Raw genomic sequence first — 6,262 nt, forward strand, 5'->3', positions numbered from 1 at the left:
CTATAATTTCAAGTTTCCAAAAATGGCAAGTTTTTGGTTCACATTCAACTTAACTTTCCAATATCAAAGAAGCTTCAAATGAAATTTTGTTGAACATGAAAGTTGAAGATCTTTCTCTCCCATTTCCAAAAAGTCCAAGATCATGAGCATCTGATGAATGGTTGAAGAATTATGATCAAATGATTGCCAAGTGTGCATGGAAGTTCAACATGGCATAACTTTTGATCCAAAACTCCAAATTGGTCCAATCTTTTTGCAACATGCTCCTTATGACCAATATTTTCCAAATCAAACATTGCATTGCATAAAATTAGCTCACATGATCATTTTTCCATGCATGAACATTTTGGAGGGACAATCAAGAAGTTAAATTTTGTTGATCATACATGCAAAATACCAATTCCATGTTGATTATTGGTTGATTTTAAGTGATTTCAAGGCCCAGCATGGCACTGTTCACGTGTAGCATGTACATGCTAAGCTCACTTGCTTTTTTGCACTACACCTCCTATTTCACTAATCATGTTTAGCTTTGGCTTAATCTTTGTTTCAGCATCATTAACACACCATATAAAAGCAAAACCCTAATTTCATTTGAAGGAGAACAGGATTCAGATCTCAAAATTTCCAAATTCCTTCCAAATTTTCTCTCTTCGAAAATCCAAGTTTCTTGACACAAACCTTCAATCTCTTTGCATATTCATGACCCCTGTGTAATTCTGAGCAAGAATCATCATCTGGATTGTTCGTTTGAGCTGGATTTCGAGCCACACAAAGCTTGAACATGAAGATGGATTTTGAAAATTGAGCTTCAATTTGGTGGATTCAAGCATCAATTCGTGCATAAAGCTTGAATACACAAGTTGAGGAGAATATTTGGAGCTGGAGGAAGCTTTAATCAAAGAAATCAACTCACTGCTCTCCAAAAAGGTTGGAATTCGAATCTCATTATTCTTCATTTTATTGCCATGAATTGATAGATCTTGCACTGCTGATGATCCTGATATAAATAGAATTTGAAATGGATGAGTATTGAGTGAGATATGTTGATTTGAAGTTTTAATTGCAATTATGTTTTTGTTCGATTCGCTTGATCCATGAGAAATTAGGCTTAGATAACATGATATTTGTGATCTACTCATCGAGATGGTTCGAACCATATGCCTATTGATGAATTCTGGAAAAAAAATTGTGTCTTCTCCGCCTGGCTGGCCGGAGAAGACGGTGGAAACAACCACCAGCCACCGCCTGTAATAACTGCTAGGGTTTATCCCTGCTGGCGCCACGCATGCTTCCCGTTGGCAAATCCAGTGGCCTGTGTTTACTTGACTGCGCTTGTGTGGCAGTTGACCGTTGATTGGGACGCCACGTCCTTTAATGGAACGACTGTGTTTTGATGCTGAAACGCGCCTCTTTGACCTCTGAGTCCTTTGTTCGACCCTCACATGGCTTATGTTTGTTTAATTTTGCTTTGAGCGCCTCTTTTACCATGCAAACCCTGGTTCGATTCCTGGCCATGTTACTTTTGATTTATTTTCCATGCGCTGTTTTGACCTCATGATCCTGTGTTCAATACTCTGCCAGGACAATTTCTGTTTATTATTTTCCAGCGCTTTTGTGACCTACAGGACCTGAGTTCAATACCTAGGTTTAGCATTTTTTCAAATGGCATTTAAACAATTCCTTTTCCCTCCATATTTCTCATGCATATTTCATATTTTTTCTTCAACTTGCAAAAATCATAAAAAATAGCAAACTAATCCAATTTGCTCCCAATTTTTTTTCACTTGATTGTATTGATGTCTATTATTTTTAGATGTCATTTGTGTGAATTGACTGTTGCTGGATTTTTAATTGTGAATGTATGTTTGAACATGTATGCAAAATTACCATGCTTCATTCAATTGATTGTGAAATGCTCATTGCTTGTCCAATTGCCTTGAAATTTGATATGCTTAATCCTAACATGCTACATGATTTTTGAGATTTGGTTTGGCATTTTTATCATTTTCCATCTCTGTTTTGGACACATGGATATATGTTGTAACATTTGGTGTCACATTCTAGACCTTGTACTTGCGCATTTTCATTCACACACCATTTGTTATCTTTTGGACCCAATTTTTGGTATGATGCTTGTTCATGACATGTTAAGTGCACATACAAATTTTCATGATCATTGGATTCATTTCTGTTTTAATGTGGATTTTCTATGTTTGATGTCCAATTTGGATCACATTGTTTGCCTTTGCCTTATCTTGATTATGTGATGGCTTTGCTTATTGATTTGGCTTTGATCCTTTTGAGGCATTATTCTTGTTTGATTGAACATGCTTCATGTGAATTGTTGGATGTTGTTTTGACTATTTGCCTTGCCTTTGACCCTAGTCTTTGTACTAGTGGTTTGTACTCACCAATTGTGTTTATGTTTCAGGTTTAGCACTAATGATTAGTTTGGCAACATTGCTTGAGATGCCAATTGCTTTGATCACTAACCCTTGTTGTTTTGTAGGTCATTTGATAAGATGAAACAATTTGAGTGCTTGCACTCATGCCTTGCTTTGTGTAACACTGTTGATTGGTTTCTCTGTTTTCTGATTAGTTGTCTGAGTTACTAACTGATTAGCCTTTTGCACAGGTACATTAGTAGCTTGCTAGCTTTTATTTTGCATAAGCCTTGGATTGTGGTTGATACACCACTGAGGTAGTTTAGCCTCCTTCTCCATGTAGTCTGGAAGTCCTGCCACCTTTTTGGCAGGCATTTGGCTGAAGTCCTCCTTATGAGGCCATGTTTGTGATTGTTTACTTTTGTGCTAAAGACCTCTAAATGAGGCATTGTCATTTGTTAAGTCCTCCTAAGTGAAAAGGCAATTGACAAATAGAAGGGATTTGCAATCAATCCCCTGTTATTCAGTGAGTCTTTCATTATGCTCGTACTACATGCTGATGCTCTTGAATAAACACCCAAGATCTTTGTATAAAGTCAGTCAAGTGGAATAGGGTCCCTCATTCTGGATCCCCACACTTTCATTATCTTGAGCTCACCCAGGCCAGGGTTAAGAGCATGAGGTCTAATCCTCATTTCCCATTTGATCAGCTTCACCCTAACTCTCAATGTTAGTGGTTAAGAGCTTCTGTTTACACTTATACAGCTGGCTTGTTTGTCGAGGTTGATATGACCCCTTGACTAAAGCCCACCCTTGTGTGAAGCCTCTTGTCTGTGTATAGTGTGTGATTGTTTGTTCATCTATGCATTGATGTTTTGTGTGTGCCTCTGTGCATTGTTTTCATTGTTTGAGCATTACTTGTATGTCATTACCATGATCATTGCTCATACTTTGTGACAGTTACCTTGTCCTTTTGAGGAGTCAATGTAAGTCCAGCTAGTGGCATTTGTTTCCTTTGTGTTGTTAGGAGTTGGATGTAAGACCATTGATTGGCATTCTATTTCCTTGGAGTCGAGTGTAAGACCATCTATTGGCATCTTGTTTCCTCTTGATGTCGTTATCTCTGATACTTGCATTATCTTGCTTTGGCCATGTGCTTGACTATTCCAAAGGAACTTACTTGGATCATTTCTATGATCTTGAGAAAGCAACCCTGTTTGTGGCTTTGTCCCTTAACCCTCACCTTTTGCATGCTTAACCTTGATCCATAGTTTCATCCTTAACCCAAAACCAGAAAACTATTGTGCAAACATTTGACTTGTTTTCAAAACTAGAAACCTAAGCCTTAGGCTTTTGATTTTCAAACTTTCTTTTCATAATACTCATTTTGAATTGAATCTTTAAGTCAACTTTGACCATTTTTGCACATACTTCTAATTGGTTAATGCAACCCATTCAAATCTTTTTTGTGGTCCCAATGTCCACTTCTTAATCAAACTTTTCATAACCATTTGCTATTAGGTTTGATTTATCTTTGTGGTAGATATAATACTCACCTTTGTCCTTAGTGATTGAATTGTAAGACTTCCATGCTTATTATAGGGTTAACCCCTCACTAGCATGTTGAAGCTATTCTCACATGGTGGACTTGTGGTTTTTCAGGTCGAGTTTTCTCCCTTTGATAACAAAAGACCTTAAGGCTTTTGGACCAATCAATCCACTCACTTTTTAGAAATCTTTTAGCCGAACTACGAGGTTTTGATCCTATCTTTTTTAAGATGGTACGTAGGCAATGGGTTTCATCCATCCAAACACAAAAATGTAAATAAACTTGTACATTCTTCTCTCATCTCTTCAATCAATGTTTGCACAAAATAATTTCATAAACAATAACAATACAACAAGTTGTGAAAAGGGCTCCCTAGGAGTACCTAGGATGTTGTGGGTGCCTAACACCTTCCAATGACATAACCAACCCCCTTACCCAGATCTCTGACCCCCTTTTACTAGTTTTGTTTGTAAAACTTTATAGGTTTTTGTTCGCTTTCTAGCCATTCCTTTGGATAAATAGAAGTGCGGTGGCGACTCGACTTTGTATGATTTACCTTGGATCTAGTTAATATTTCCAATGGTGACGAATACACCGCTACAGACACATCTCTTCATACACCATTAATAACAATTCTTCTTCTTCCTCCAGCTCCGCATAATTGGCCTTCTTCTCCTAGTCAGGGCACTCATACTGAAAGTGACCCAACTTGTGACATTTAAAGCACTCAAAAATTACTTTGTTTGGAGATAGTCTTCCTCTTCCTCTGCCACGTCCTCCTCTGAATACACCTCTACCTCCTCTGTCTCTGATTGATCTATCATCACTGGTTATTTTCAATACATGTTCTTCTGTCTGAAATCCCTGCATTCTTTAATCATGAACAAGGAGGCTGTCATGCAGTTCATCAATACTCAAGGTACTCAAATCATTTGATTCCTCTATTAAGCACACAACATAATTGAATTTAAAGGTCAAAGATCTGAGTATCTTGCTCACCACCGTACTTTGCTCCATTGTTTCACCATTTGATTTCATCTTGTTTACCATATTGAGAGTCCGTCCTAAGAAGCTATCGACCTTCTTGCCTTCTTTCATGGTCAATAGCTTGAATTCTCTTCTCAACGCTTGAAGTTGTGCTCTTTTCACCTTTGTGGATCCTTGATACTTATGTTGCATGGACCTCCATATTACCTTTGAAGTTCCCTTGTCAAGAATCGTTTCAATAATTTCTCTGTCAATAGCTTGAAACAAATAATTTTTGACCTTCAGATCTTTAAGTTTGGCCTCTTTCACACTCTTTCTCTGCACTTCACTTGTTGATGAAGTTCCAATTGCCAGTGTTGGGACTCCATCTTCTACGAGGTTCCACGTCTCTTTACTTCGTAGAAAATTCTCCATCTTCATTGCCCAAAAATCATAATGACCATCGAACCTTGGAATGGCCGACTGTACGAACTTTTCAGATGTAGACATGTTGATCCTTTGGTGTTTCTTCACACACACACACACGCGCGCGCGCTTTTACTCCCTTAGTGTTTCCCCTCTCACACACTCACTCCCTAAACAATATCAGGCCCCTTGTGGAGCTCTGATACCAATTGCAAAAACTAGAAATAATAGAAACATTGAGAGGAAAGTTATTTTATTCATTAGAAATTGAAAGCAGGCTTATATAGCCTTTACAAATGGAATTAGTCAAAAGCCAGTACTGCATGGCAATAATATAGGAATAAAAGAAACTGATCCTAAAATATAGGACTTCCTCCTAAAGAATCTAACTTCCCTTAGGACTAGGATTTATTAGTAAATATGGACTGAGTTAAAAAATAACTTTAACTAACAATATGCACTGATATTTTCCTGCTAGAAAGGGGAACACCTAAGTATTTGAAAGACAACATTCCTTGGAGGAACCAATAATCCTTACGATAAACTGCTGAATGTTTTCCTGCACGCCACCAAAATACACTTTTCATTTTGCAAGGTGAACCTTTAAACCAGTGGCCTCAGAGAACTTCTTGAATTCTTTTATCATAATCTTCGCATAAGGTGTATCCCCTCTTTAGAATAGAATTAAATCAACAACAAATGTAATATTAATGAGTTGAATCCTTTCAGACTTGTGATGAAAATTAAAGTCTGGAATGTTTGTCATATTTCCCAAGCATCTATGCAAGTACACCATAATTAAGACAAAGAGTAATGGGAAGATGGGATCTCCCTGTCTTAATCTCCTATGAGCTTTCAAAATATCAGTGTGTTGGCCATTAATAGAGTACATGTATGATACAAAAGAGACACAAATCGTAATCCACTTTATGAA

The sequence above is a fragment of the Lathyrus oleraceus genome, chromosome 5 (genome assembly GCF_024323335.1).
Source record: "Lathyrus oleraceus cultivar Zhongwan6 chromosome 5, CAAS_Psat_ZW6_1.0, whole genome shotgun sequence".
Taxonomy (NCBI): domain Eukaryota; kingdom Viridiplantae; phylum Streptophyta; class Magnoliopsida; order Fabales; family Fabaceae; genus Lathyrus; species Lathyrus oleraceus.